Below are 15,604 nucleotides of genomic sequence, written 5' to 3'. Positions count from 1 at the left end.
TGAAACTCTTTGGTTGATCTCTTCCCACCCACCCACCCTTTCCTGAGGATGCTTCTTATTTGTATGTTTATATAATTAATTTTTTAAAAATTGATGAGCAAGAGGTCACCTGTCATTTTGGAACAATGGCTTGTTATTAAAAATGAGTCCAATGTTCTTTCTCAAGGGTTCTGATCTTATGCACTGTATTCCATGGCTGTTTCCTAAGGTGCATTAGTCTTTTCAATGGCTTATTTAGACAAACATACAAGCTGCCCTAACAAATTGAAACTCCAAGTTTTTAAAAAAGTGAAAAATTGAAATAAACAAGCCCTTAGGAGTCAAAAAATACTAACACCATGAGTGATTTCCCAGTGGAGCCACATAAAAAAGACAGAGTTTAGGACTGAATGTCTGATAGCATGATTAATGAAGCAAGAGTAATCTGTCTTAACTATATTTACACTTATGTGAAATGTAAGCTTGGACCACGTAGAATCCATAAGTTAAATAGCAAAAGAAGATTCCAAGATGAAATCATTTTATTACATAGGAACGCTTAATTTGTCAACTTCGAAATCCCAGAATGCTGTCTTTTTATTTTCCGGAATCCATTTGCTTGTTTTGGTGTTTAGCCCAATGAAAGATATCTCAGGAGATCATATTTTACAAGTGAATGCAAACATATGAAGCAACTTGATGGTTTAGAGTTTATATTTAAACAAGTTTGCATTATCCTGGTTTAATTATGTTACCCATAATGTAGACAAGTCATATTTTTATTAAAGGAGTTGGGGGGGTGGGGGAGGCTGATCTCAGAAGCACAGAAACTAGAACTGGAGGGTCACATGAATCTATAGCATCAGCTCTGCTAATTCCATACAGATGTGCTAGTGCATTCCTGTAAATTTTCAGACTGAAAAGGAAATGTTAGTTACACCCTTCCTCTTTACAGCCTGGGGTAAAATATTTCACATATTGTACATGTGTTTCACTAACAGAAAAAATTAAAAGGCAAAAATTAAGAAGCGGTCATATTGGGCTTACTATTTTACTACAAATAGAAAAGAAAAATGCATGTAAAACCTGCACACAATTCCTTTGCAGCTATCGATCCCCGTTTCAAAGTATAAAAGCATAATTTGTATTTTTAAACGGTGATTAATGGGAAGAGTTTATGGAGAAAATTCGTATGCATTTCTAACATGTGAAATAATATAGCTGTCCTGTGGATATGTTTACCTTTGTCGAATATTTCTCAGTACAGCACTATGGTAGCCATTACCATTCAAACAGAAATGACACGTGATGAAGACTGTTTATCTTCTCTGATTTAGTCCAACACTCACATTTTTCTAAAGAGTAAACTGAGGCTCAGAAAGCCTAAGAGACTGGTCAGAAATCACTTGACAAGTAAGTGGCAAGAACAGAATCTGAGAGTCTGAATTTAGTCCTGAATGCTTACATTCTGACAGTTCTTCTGTGAAAGACATGGACTTTTCCTTACAATTATTCATTAATCAACTGAGACCAACCCTGGCTCAGTTGGTTGGTGGTTGGAGCATCAACCTGATGCGCCAAGGTTTTGGATTCAATCTCCAGTCAGGATACATTTAAGAGGCAATAAATGCATAAATAAAGTGGAACAAGAGATCAATGTTTCTATCTCTCTATCCCTTTCTCTCTAAATATCAATCAATCAAACTTAGCCCTAACTGGTGTGGCCCAGTTGATTAGAGCATCATCCCATGCCCCAAAGGGTCAAAGGGTTAGATTCTCTTTCAGGACACATACCCAGGTTGTGGGTTCAATCCCCAGTCAGGGAACATACCAGAGGCAAAATCAATCTCTCTCTCTCTCTCTCTCTCCTTCCCCCTTCCTCTTTCTAGAATCAATGAAAAACCTATCCTCGGGTGAGGATTACAAAAAAAAATTAGAGGCACCTGAGACCAGGCACCCTCTGTTAAATATTCTGCTGTGGGAAAAACCCTCAGGCTAGCTTCCGAGCCATAAATAGAAGCCTCCTGCTATCAGAAGCTAGAATAGTTTTCAAGGAGTGTAGTGCCAGGGAAGGCAGATGACTGTGAGTAAGGGTTAAAACAATTCAGGGACATGTTGATGGTAAGCGTTGGAAGAGGACAAATGAAGGGGAGTTTATAGGATCTTGTTTTAGAACCTGCATAAGGGTCTCTGCTTGTACCAAATGTCTAAAGATAATGCAGCAAGAGCTAAGAGAGAAGCTGTTGTTTAGTGTGTGAGGGTTTGTAAACAGGAAGCAGAGATTTGCTCTGCACATATGTTTAAATTTGAGATATTGGCAGCAAGCCTTGTAACAACGTGCTGGGCAAGTTTCAAAAACTGGGATCAGCTACAGCGGGTTAGTGTAGCAGCTAAACCTTGCCAGCCAACAGAACTCGCAGTCAGTAGCTGCCTGTCTGGAGGACCTGGCTGGAGGCGGGAGGACCTGGGAGTGTGACTCAGTGTCCTGCATCTGAACCTCCTGAGGAGCAAGATGCTAGCCAAGATTTGGAACTGGTTGGCTCTTCATAGCCAGTCCATGGCTCCTGTCAGAGACCACACTGCAGTTTGATATTTTTGAGCCCTTGATATTCATAAAGAAGATACGACTAGAAGTGTTGAATCTCAGAGGGAAGGCAGGGGGGGGGTGGGTGGGTGGGAAGAGATCAACCAAAGAACTTGTATGCCCATATGCATAACCCATGGACACAGACAATAGGGTAGTGAAGGCCTGGGGTGGAGGGGAGGGGGAAAATGGGGGGAAAAGGAGGACATATGTAATACTTTCAACAATAAAGTCTTAAATAGAAAAAGAGCCCTCTATGCACAGGACATATTCACAATCAAACTGAAACCTGTTCTAGACTTTGGGAGTTTGAAATGTTGTATTATTTGTCTTGGTGATGGCAAGAAATTAGAGTGAGGCTATAATACATTTTATGACAGAGTGCACTAGTCTATATTTACAGGAATCAAGAAATTTTGTGGAAGGTGCTCCCTTGATGCTGCTTACAGATGTGAGCTAGAAACTGAGGTAGAAGAAGTGGAACAGGGAACCTGACTCAAAACTCTGCCCTTCTCCTCCTTCTCCTCTTTGAATCTGGATACTATGGAATGTATCCACATGGCAGGTATACTTTCTGCAGTTTTATGTTTCTAAATGCTTTGATGAACGCAGCCAGGTAGAGCCAGACAGTAGAATAAAGACAGATTCAGAAACAATCCTATACTCTACGCTGTAAAAGAACTGGGGGAATTGGTGGATGATGGGCCATGAGTGGGGTGACCTAGGAGCCATAAGAAAATATTGCAGTCTCCTTAACCAGCAGGAAACTGTGGTAAAATATATCATGTCTTCCCACAACAGGTTTTGAGGGAGAGACAATGGTTAGACTTAAGGTTAATAACTAGAATTTATTTTGCTCAAATTTCTAAATTACCTGTGTGTGTGTGTGTGCGCGCGCGCGCGTGTGTGTATGTGTGTGTGCGCATGCACACACACACACACACACACACACGCATGCGCGCCGAATGGGATCAGCATGTGGCACACCATCTGGAAGAAGATTTACAGGGTAGGGATGAGAGAGACTGAGAGAGATACAGAGATGTGACAAGTACTTCAGACAGTAGAGCTTTAGGAAAAATGCGGACATTGTATTGTTCAGTGGTCCTAGAAGAAAACAGACAGCACATTCAAAGTAGAGCAATTGGAAGAGAGAATTTAATAAAGGGTTTATTCATCAAGATGTACGCAGTGTGTGGGGAAAACCCTAAGGGATAGTCCAGAATCCCTATGTTATTTTTAAGGGTATCATTTTCATTCCTAGATCTGAAGGGAAGGACTGGTTATCAGAACCTGGAGGCAGTGAGCCCCGTGACAAAAGGGCTGCCTAACAAGGAGTAGAGCTCTCTGTCAAGGGATGTGGGATAAAGACAATGCAGAGCTGTCTGCAGGGCAGGGTCTGGGGCAACTTCATCTCTTACTCTGCTCTTACCTTGACCACAGGACAAGGAAGCCCAATGACCAGTCAACACAGGTCAACCTTGTAAGGCCCAGACCAGGGTAGAGAAAGGTGGAGGTAGGATCGAAGGGAACATAAAAGACATTCAGCACTAAACTTTGAGGAGGATGTTTAGAAAGTTTTGCTATTTAAACCACTACTCTATCTCCCCATGAAAATGTCAGTAAAAATCAACCTTACTTATCAGTGCTTCCTGGAATTAGGTAGGTGTGTGTGCATGTATGTGTGTGTGTGCGTGCATGTGTGTGTGTTTGATGAAAGGTTTTTGACTTTAAGGCAAGTGCCACATGAGGTTTAGCCAACAAAATTCAGTTAAATCTGGTTACCCTTACTTGAGAGATGTTTAGCCATTAGTGTTTCTTTGTAAGAAGTAAGATGGGATCATACTCCCTTTTGACTTATTCTTAAAGAAACTCAATATAATAAAAATTGTGGAACTCTCTTTCTATCATTGGTAAAATTAAGACAAAGCATGAATTGGGGCTTATGAGCTGTAGGGATTCTTGGGCTGTGACTAGAGTGCTTTTACTGACACCTTCCAGCACCTAAAATAGTGTTGCACAGTATAGGTACTCACTTTTTTGGACTAAAATAAACAAATGTATGAATTAATAAACAGACTGAGAGGTTTTTTGTTGTTGTTAATCCTCACCCGATGACATTTTTCCCATTGAATTTTAGAGAGAGTGGAAGGGAGGTAGGGGGAGAAAGAGAGAGAAACAGCAATGTGAGAGAGACATATCGATTGGCTGCCTCCTGCACATGCCCCAACGGGGACTGAGGATCGAACCTGCAAACCAGGTATGTGCCCTTGACTAGGAATCGAACCTGAGACCCTTTGGTCTGCAGGCCGATGCTCTCACTACTTAGTCACACCAGCCAGGGCCAGACTGAAAGGTTCTTTTCTTTTTTTAATATATTTTATTGATTTTTTTACAGAGAGGAAGGAAGAGGGATAGAGAGTTAGAAACATCGATGAGAGAGAATCATCAATCAGCTGCCTCCTTCACATCCTCTACTAGGGATGTGCCCGCAACCAAGGTACATGCCCTTGACCTGAACTGAACCTGGGACCCTTCAGTCCGCAGGCCGACGCTCTATCCACAGAGCCAAACTGGTTACGGCCAGACTGAAAGGATCTTGATTCAAGCTAGTGGCTATTTCTGACAGGATAAACCAAGGGAAGTAGCATGCCCTTCTCCAGAAGCAAACCACCTCCTTTTTTCAGATTATTCCTTCTTATCTTTCCTGTTTTGCCATATGGAGAGAAGGAAATGAGAAACCATGGCGGCCTGTGGTTCATCGTCACAACTCCAGCCAGAAACGGATCGGAGAGGGCTAGCCCTTCTGCAACTGCATAAAGTCCAAGGAAATGAGTCTTGTTACTAGGAAGGCTGTCTGGCTTTCCCTTCCTAGCTGCACAAAGACCTTAGCTACCTACCACCCTTCTGCAGAAAAACAGCCCCCTTGCCAACTTAATATCTGCATTTAAGGGAGGGAGCCATTCATTGAACATGGGCAGACAGCAAAGGAGGACATCTCCTGAAGACTTTGCTGTGGAGTCTGGTTTTACGTCCATGCTGTTATACTACACTCTGAATGTTCTGCAACATAGACTGCATCGGAATATGTTGACAGTTCATCTTTATTTAGAATTGTATCCAATGATGTTACATTTCCTTAACCGCCCAGTGCTTGTCCGTGGACAACAGTGAATCTTCTAACATACTGTGGCTACAGCTTTCCCCCCCTCCTGTGTTTCTTCCGGACATTGCTTTTTCATCATCCATACAGATGTCTCTATATTTTTGCCAATTTATTTGATGGTGTGTTAAAAACTGATTTAAACACGTAAGAATTCATTCTCCTGTTGTATATGTGTCAAATATTTTATGAAGCAATAAATCAACCTAAGTGAACATACTGTACAATCTACAAACATCCTTACTCTTTTCCCCATGAACCATAAAGATTTCATATATCTTTGTCTAAGGACTAATTTTTCAAGCATTGTTCCTGGGACTAACGTACCAGATAATGTTACTAGTTGTATTTTTGTGGTAAACCTTATACTTCCTACCTTAGTAACTGTTAGTGTTTAATAAGTTCATTTCTTTTAAGTGTAATGTTATGACTTATTTTCAGGAAACTTTAAAATGCATTATTAATGTTAGGGCAATGGATAAGTCAAAATTTTGTTTGTATAAATATTTTTCAATTTCATTAAACTGTTCCACTTACTCAAAAGAAGTTGAGACCCTCATTACTATTTTATTTTATTTAAGAATGATGTAACTTGGTAGCGACCATAAAATATTGTGTTTCCACAAACATTAGACATTTAAATTTAAACATTTTAACACTTTTAATGCCAGGAAGACTTCTAGAACAATATGTGTGTTTAATGTGGTAGGAGTCTTATTTTTCCTGTTTCTTAATTGTCAGATACATTTTGGAATAAAGAAAAGCTATCTTTAAATTGCCAGTTACACTTTAGAATCAAGAAAATTTGTTATTCTATAATTTTTTAAAAATATTTTGTATTGATTTCAGAGAGGAAGGGAGGGGGAGGGAAAGATAGGAGCATCAATGATGAGAGAGAATCATTGATCGGCTGCCTCCTGCAGGCCCCACACTGGGGATTGAGCCCGCAACCCAGGCATGTGCCCTGACTGGGAATCAAACTGTGACCTACTGGTTCATAGATTGACATTTAATCACTGAGCCATGGTGGGTGGGCCTATAATTTTTTAATGCATAAAACATATTGAGTATCTGGGCATTCTCATTTTTGAGTGATTGTGTAAAACTGTGCAGTACTTTTCTTCCCTTCTGTTGCCTCCTGTCAGTATAATCAACAAATTTTTAGGTTCACTAGGTCTATAATGTTATTTGTTATTTTGTGATGAGACTGGCACTTGAGTCCTGGGAAAATGTTTCTTTCTGATACCTCACTTTATTTAGTCTTTCTTCCTAGGGAAAGGTGTGAATTTTAAAAAGCCAGTGTCTGATATCTATAAACTCAGGATTTGGTGGGGGGGAACTATGAAGTTTGGGGAGTCATAGATAGCACAGTTTGATGCTGATCTAAAGCATGGAGCAGGACACAAAGTAGGTTCCCTAACTTAGTCTGGGTCCTCTTATAGGTCTGTCCAGGTTGTTCATTTTCCTTTCCAGAAAATTCATAGGGAAATCTTAGTGAGCTCATTCTCTCATTATGCGGGTGGAGAAGAAGCTCGATAGGACAGGAGGCTGACATTAAGGAGAGCTTAATGGAGAGAGGAGGCCCATTTCACCTGTTTCCCAAGGTGTTAGTTTCCCCTGGGAAGGTCCTTAGAGCACCAGGAGGCAGCTGAGACTGGGTACTTTTGACAACTTGTTCATCTCCTCAAGGGAAACAAAGTATATTTCTTCCTTTTTTTTTGTTGTTAATCCTCATCAGAGGATAGTTTTTCCATTGATTTTTTTTTTTTTTAGAGAGAGAATGGAAGGGAGGGAGGGAGGGGGGAGAGAGAGAGGGAGTGATAGAGACATCAATGTGAGAGAGACACATTGATTGGTTGCCTCCTGCACGTGCCCCAACCAGGGCTGGGAATTGAACGTACAACCAAGGTATGTGCTCTTGACTGGGAATTGAACCCAATGCCCTTCTGTACTCAGGCTGATGCTCTAACCACTGAGTAACACTGGCCAGGGCACAAAGTATATTTCTTGAGAGAGCATAGTCTCTGGAGGATAACAATTCATTTTTATGCCTTCATATTTGCACTACTTTTATTTACATCTCATCAGACCTTCTATGACCCACCTGTGGCAGCTCTCATACCCAAATACTATACCATATTTTCATCTTCACCAATGTTTCTTACCCACCTAGCCTTAAAAAGCAACAACTCCATCAGGTCCTCCTGACTGAGGGACTCAAGGCTTAGGTTTCCCCATCACTTATACAACTCCACTGCATTAATAGAAAATATAAAATATTCCCCTTAGGTGACTGAGTCACTGGTGCGTTCACCTCAAAGTAGGTGACTTGGTTTTAAATAAATATGTAGAGATAGGGCATTTCAGCTCTCACATATTAAGGGCTTGGAACCCAGCTTTCCTATTCTTAAAGAGAAAAAAGAAAGGCTAAACAACACCACCAAAAATGCTAAACAAATTGAGAGCCATTGACTTTCCTTAGAGTCATCAGAAAATTGAGTTTACAGGGCATATTGCCAGTGTGAAATCTAGAGACAAGGTGAATACAGAAAATCACAGTTGAGATCAACTCTCCTGGAGCAGAAGCCAAGGAGCCATAGGCTGGTAGGAACCTGCAGTGGTAGTTCATCTTCATCTAATTGGTGTTTCTAGAATACATCACCCAACCATGACACAACACACATTTTCCTCAAATTTACAGAGAACATTCTGATGAATTGGTGGAGGCTGAATATGAAACAGCTCGAGAGAGAGAAACTCATGATGGCTCAGTCTTAGGGGGCCCCCATACTTTGTAGTTTTTACCTCTACTATGTTGTCAAAGTGAAGAACCAAGGAAAGTCCTCTCAAGTTTCCTGTAGTAGGAGAAGAAAAGCAGTCATTTTGAAATATGCCCAGAATATTCTCTGTAGCAAAGGATTACTGTCCCTGGGAAAGAATTCTATCAGATTCTTATCTGACATGGGGAAGGGCAATTAGCTAACCCCACTTCCGCTAGTCCTCCTGTCTTACCTCAGGAGGGAAAAAAAAAAAAGCTAAGAAACAATTCTGAACATCACAGAGCAAGGATTTAGGCCTATTCAAAGAATGACATCCTATATAATAAAAGGGTAATATGCAGATTGACCCTAACTGCGGAACTACCAGTTGCTATGATTTGCACTGACCACTAGGGAACAGATGCTCAATGAAGGAGCTGCCCTCTGGTGGTCAGTGCGCTCCCACAGGGGGAGCTCCGCTCAGCCACAAGCCGGGCTAACGGATGCAAGCAGCAGCGGTGATGGGAGCTTCTCCCGTCTCCTCGGCAGCGCTAAGGATGTCTGACTGCGGCTTAGGTGGGGAGCGGGCCTAAGCCATCCGTCGGACTTCCCCCGAGGGCTCCTGGGCTGCCAGAGGCATGTCTGACTGCCAGCTTAGGCCCGATCCCCGCAGGGAGCGGGCTTAAGCTGGCAGGTGGGCATCCCCCAAGGGGGTCCCAGACTGCGAGAGGGCGCAGGCCGGGCTGAAGGACCCCCCTAAGTGCACAAATTTTTGTGCACCGGGCCTCTAGTTTAATGATACGTTTATAGAAGACTTCCATTCCCCACATCTTACCATCACATTAGCAGAATTCCAGAGCACTGAAACAGGACGTTTGTGGAGATACAGATGATATCTCCACATGATAATTGGAGATTTCAACACCCCTTAAGCAACTAGAAAATCAGTTCAGAATATAGTTGAACTGAATAAAACCATCAATCGACCGGATCTAATTGACATTTATAGAACATGTCATCCAACAACAATTTAATACACACTTTTCTCAAACATACATGATACATTTACCAATACAGACAATCTTCTGAGCCATAACATGTTTCTAAATAACACGAGTTAAAAAAAAATCTCAAGGGAAATTTAAAAAGATTTTGAACTAAATAAAGAAGAAAATACAACTTATCAAAATTTGTAGGATATAGTCAAATCAGCTCATAGGTAGAAGAAAGAAGATATAAAGTCAATAATTAATGCTTCTACCTTAGAAACTAGAGAAAGAAGGACAATTTAAGCATAAAGCAAGCAGAAGAAAAGACAATAAAAATTAGAGCAGAAATAAGTAAAATTAAAAACAAGAAATCAATAAAGAAAAATCAATGAAATGAAAAGCTGGTAATTAGATAAGATCAATAAAAATTGATAGACCTCTACCTGGCTAACTGAGAGGAAGAAAGAAGACACAAATTAATATCATAGATGCTAGGGGTCATCTCTTTTGATTCTATGGACAATAAAAGAATGATAAGAGTGTATTATGAATAATTCTGTGCCGCAAATTTGACAACTTAGAAAAAGGTACCAATTCATTGAAAGACACTATCAGAACTCACACATGGAGAAATAGATAATCTGAATAGGCCTGTATCTATTAAAGAAATTTAATCAATAAATAATAACCTCCTAAAACAGAAAGAACCAGGTCCACATGGGTTCATTGGTGAATTGTAACAAGTATATAATGAATAAATGGTACTAATTTTTCACAATCTCTTAAGAAAGTAGAAGCAGAAGGAACATTTCTAAACTCATTTTATGAGGTCAGCATTACCCTAACACCAAAACCAAACAAAAACATTACAAGAAAAAAAATTACAGACTAATATCTCTCATGAACATTGATGCAAATAAAAGTTCAACAAAATATTAGCAAACTGAATCAAACTATGTATAAAAAGAATTATACACTATAACCAAGTGAGATTTATTCCAGGTATGTTTCAATTTTAAAAAATCAATTAATATAACCCATTACATCAACAGGCTAAAGAAGAATATCATATGATTATATTAATTAATTCAGAAAATGCATTTGACAAAATCCAACACTCATCCTATCTAATAAAATGGTAATATGCAAATTAACCATCACTCCGTCACAAAAGATGGCGGCACCCATAGCCACATGATGGCGGCGTCCAGTCCTCTCAGCACCACTGGAGTCCCCCAGTCCCAGGGGGCCAGCCACTGAGAGCGGGCAGCGTGAGAGGCCTGGCGGAATGCTTCCTTCATTGCCATGGCGACGAGGAAAGCATTTCACCCCGGCTGCAGAGGGCCTCTGAGCAGCGGGCACAGAGCGGCTGGGGTGGGGAGGGAATGCTTGTGTCATCGCCCCAGCGACAAGGCAAGCGTTCTGCGCCCGGCCGCAGAGGGCCTCTGCCAGGCCAGGTGCGGAACACTTGCGTCATTGCAGGCCGGGCTGAGGGACCCCCTTACCCCTGTGCATGAACTTCGTGCACCAGGCCTCTAGTTAATCATAAAAACTCTCAGCAAACTAGGAGTAAGGGGGAACTATGTCAACTTGATAAGGAGCATCTAAAAAAAATCTACAGCTAATATCATGATTAAATGATGAGAAATTTGATGCTTTTTCTCCTGTTAGTAGGAAAAAAAGCAAGATGCCCCTCTCACCACTCCTATTCAACACTGTACTGAAATAAGTCAAGAAAATTAAAATGAATCAGCAAAAAGACATACTTGGAAGAAAAAAACTGCTAAAAAATGATTCAATTGTCTAGAAAATCCAATAGAATCAGCAAAAAAAAATCCTAAAACTTGAAATGATAGCAAGTTTCTAGGATTAAAGGTCAGTAGAGAAAAGTTAACTGCTTTCCTATCCTATATAATAAAAGGGTAATATGCAAATAGACCAAACAGCAGAACAACCGAACAACCAATCAAAGCATAACATGCTAATGATATGCTAAGACTGCTCAACTGCTCGCTATGACATGCACTGACCACCAGGGGGCAGATGCTCTGACTGATAGGTTAGCTTGCTGCTGTGGTCTGGCCAATCAAGATGGCCAGACATGCCCTGGAGCCCTCCCATGGTCCCTCCCTGGCCCAATTGTGCACCGGTGGGTCCCTCAGCCTGCCCTGCGCCCTCTCGCAATCCAGGACCCCTCAGGGGATGTCAGAGAGCCAGTTTCAGCCCGATCCTTCAGGCCACTCCCCTTGGGAGGGCGCCAGACGCAGGGCTCATGGCTGGCGAGTGCTGCTGTAGCAGTGCGAGCCTCTCCCAGATCAGGACTGATGGGGCATGAGCCCATGGGAGGTACAGTGGGGCCAGGATGAGCAGGAGCAGCAGGTAGGAGCTGCAGGTGGCATTGGACTGCGGGTTTCAGCCCGATCCCTGCAGGCCGCCCAGAGGGACCCCATCCATGCACAAATTGGTGCACCGGGCCTCTAGTATACTAATAATGAACAATTGCAATTTGAAATGAAATCCATAATACCATTTCATTTGTATCAAGGAAGGAAGGAAGGAAGGAAGGAAGGAAGGGGAAAGAAAATTTTAGGTATAACTCTAAGAAGATATGCAAAAAATCTATATGTACAAACCTACAAAACACTGATAGAAGGAGTCAAAGAGGAACTAAGTAAATGAACAATTATGTGTTTATAGATTAGAAGGCTCAGTATTGTTAAGATGTCCATTTTCCCAATTTGATCTATATACTGGATTATACAACACTCAAAATGCCTACAAGGTATTTTGTGGATATTGACAAACTGATTCTAAAGTTTATATAGAAGGCAAAAGATCTATAAGAGCCAGCACAATTCCGAAGACATCAGTTTACATAACTCCCCTGAGAGCGGGCAGCAGCTGGTAGGACCCTTGCTGCCAATGGAGTACAACCCACATTTGTCAAGCATGTATCTAGCAGCAAAAGGGTGAAATACACACTTTTTTTTCTGTCCAGCCATCATTTGGGAGCCTTCAACCTAATGACTGCGCTGCCTGCACACTCAAGAACCGGTGTGAGCCAAGTACTCAGGACACAAAGTGATAAAAATAAGCAAGAACTGTCCCTGGGAGTGGCAAGATCAACAACAAAGAGTTCCTGAAAGCAAATTCACCAGTCACAATTCAAGGTTCTAATTCTTAGAAATGTTTTTGTTTGTTTGTCTGCCAATTTGAAAGGAAGGAGCATAGTGAGGTTACTTTCCCTCCCTCCCAGGCTGCAGGTGCACTGACTTGGGTCATTCTTACCTTTGCAGGTGTCCTCAGTGTCCCCGTGTCCGTCCTCGGGCTCCAGAGTGAGCGGGGCTTCCCGGCGGGTCTCAGACACTGGAGAGGAGAAAACACGATTTCCCCTCAGCCTTTGCAGCGGTTCTCAACCTGTGGGTCGCGACCCCTTTGGAGGTGGAACGACCCTTTCACAGGGGTCGTCTAAGACCATCCTGCATATCAGATATTTACATTACGATTCATAACAGTAGCAACATTACATTTATGAAGTAGCAACGAAAATAATTTTATGGTTGGGTCACAACATGAGGAACTGTATTTAAAGGGCCAGAAGGTTGAGAACCACTGCTTTAGAGCGAGTACCTGGCCTAGGCCCGCTTTCTCTTACCAGGGCCCCTTGTCCATGGACAAGCTTATCTAAGTTAAAAGTTCTCGACCGCGGCCACTACGGTTCAAGACTACCTTTGGTAAGGCTCACCTACTTTTCAGCCTTAAAACAAAGTTTTATTTACCTGAGGCCTCACACGGGACTAAGACCAGCTTAAGGCAAACCAGTCTGTCCTCAGACCTAGTTCGGTTTCCAAGTCGGACCCAGTTTGGCCACGGACCCAGCCCAGTGTCCATGTCAGACCCAGTCCTTCCCAGAACCCAGTTCTGTTCCCAAGTCGGACCCACTTTGGCCACGGACCCAGAACCCAGTCTAGTATCCAAGTCGGAACCAGTTTGGCGAGGGACCCAGTCCTTCCCCGAACCCAGTTCTGTTTCCAAGTCGGACCCAGTTTGGCCACGGACCCAGCTCTGTTTGCAAGTAGGAGCCAGTTCAGCTCCGGCTGGTTTCCGAGAACGACACGGACGTGCTCGGGGCCTAAAGCTCCTACGGAGGCGCCTTGGAGCTGGGGTCTGAGAGCGACTCACCCGCAACCCGCAGAGGCCGCAGAAAGCAGCAGCTCCGGGGGCTCCGCAGGTACTTAGGTCTGGTTGCCCGCAGTGCCGGGAGCCATTGGAGGCCCTTTTGAGCCCCCTCTTCTGAGGCCAGAACTTTTAAAAGATAAACTAAGATACATTAAAATCTGTAAAGTTTTATTTGAGCAAAAATCAATTTTAACTGGGCAGCACCCAATTTAGCAAATAGTGAAGGGCTTTGAGGAGATACACAAAATGAGATACTTTTGTAGGCCAAAGGGAGCAGAACGAGGACGTGGCATGAGGCAAAAAGGCAGGTTGCTAATTGCGAGTTGCTTACCTTTAGGGCAGTGGTTCTCAACCTTCCTAATGCCGCGACCCTTTAATACAGTTCCTCATGTTGTGGTGACCCCCAACCATAAAATTATTTTCGTTGCTACTTCATAACTGTAATTTTGCTACTGTTATGAATCGTAATGTAAATATCTGATATGCAGGATGTATTTTCATTGTTACAAATTGAACATAATTAAAGCATAGTGATTAATCACAAAAACAATATGTAATTATAAATGTGTTTTCCGATGGTCTTAGGCGACCCCTGTGAAAGGGTCATTCGACCCCCAAAGGGGTCGCGACCCACAGGTTGAGAACCACTGCTTTCGGGGATGGCGGGGGTACCGGCTGCCAGGATGAGTAACTAGTGCTGATCCGGTGATTCCTGGGTGGTTTAAGAGCTGAAACTGGAAGTCTCCGTTTGGTGACATAAGGCTAACCATAAGTGACTCGATTTGGGGCCTGCTATCTTTTTAAAAACAAACAAACAAACAAAAAAACAGAACCAAAGCTGCCCTAATAATGATTATGGCTAAAATTTGAGTTCTTACATGCATTATCACATACATTTTTTAACATGTTTATCCTCACAACAATCCACAAGAGATGGGTATCATTATTATTTTAATTTTCAAGATAAGGAGATCCAAGCACAGAGACATTAAATAATTGCCCATGGTCCTAGAACTGAAGGTGATATAACTGAAGCCCGGGTTTGAGCCCCAAAGTCTTGATCCAGAGCACGTACACTTAGCTGCATTAGGAACAATCTCTGTGCAGGTGTACAAGGTTTTCTAGGGTAAATGAAATAGTTGGATTACAAGGTGCAAGCATTTTGCTATTGTTAGAGTCATTGTACTAGCGAATATTCCCACAAGCACCAAATGAGTGTTTTAGGCTCCGGTCTCACTGCTCATGCACAGAACTTACAGTCACACTAGAGGCCGATGCACGAAATTCGTGCAAGAGTAGGCCTTCCTTCCCCTGACTGCTGGCACCGGCTTCCCTCGCAGCCCTGGCTTTGTCCAGAAGGTCATCTGGAAGGACATCCTGCCTAATTAGCATATTACACCTCTATTATTATAGATATTATGCGTGGTCTAAGCTGGTCGTCTATACTTGATAAACACCCAAAGCCGAGGAGGTGTGTGTCTTCAGCTCCACTTAACTCATCCAGTTTTGCTTTGTTTTATTTTTGTTGTCTTTTCTGAACTATCCTTTACATTTATTTTTATATTTAATTGTAATTGTTACATATTTGAGTAGAGAGCATTCTCAAAACAAGAACATAAGCATCACCTGCACCTTCAATTTTATTCATTCTCCATTATAACCACCAAATATTTCTTAAAACACTTCCCCTTTTCTGCTATTTACCAAGGATTCAACACATTTATTGATCATCCTTATGATGAACAAGACACTGTGCTAGATTCCGGGCATACAAAAACGAGTAAGACAGATTTTTTTTCTCTCTGAAGGACTTACAAAAGAATTAGTCAAATAAACAATTAATTATAATGAAATGTGATAAGTACTGGAATGGAAGTATAATTATATGCTACAAGAATATACATGACTAAGTATTTATTTTTGCTTTAGGTGGAGCTTAGGGATGGTGACA

The 15,604-nt window shown here is 41.9% G+C and overlaps 1 long non-coding RNA gene across 2 annotated transcripts in view; it reads left to right on the top strand.

Annotated features, from left to right (window-relative positions):
- The first annotated feature begins 13,417 nt into the window (after positions 1-13,417).
- Positions 13,418-15,604, top strand: part of LOC106727742 — a 137,285-nt gene continuing 135,098 nt past the window's right edge. For both annotated transcript variants that reach the window (XR_001363976.1, XR_001363977.1), the window contains exon 1: positions 13,418-13,705. This is a non-coding gene — a long non-coding RNA (uncharacterized LOC106727742). The remainder of the gene's footprint in view (positions 13,706-15,604) is intronic.

This window comes from Myotis brandtii, unplaced genomic scaffold, assembly GCF_000412655.1.
Source record: "Myotis brandtii unplaced genomic scaffold, ASM41265v1 scaffold470, whole genome shotgun sequence".
In the NCBI taxonomy this organism is placed as follows: Eukaryota; Metazoa; Chordata; class Mammalia; order Chiroptera; family Vespertilionidae; genus Myotis; species Myotis brandtii.
This window is presented reverse-complemented; position numbering and strand designations above follow the sequence as displayed.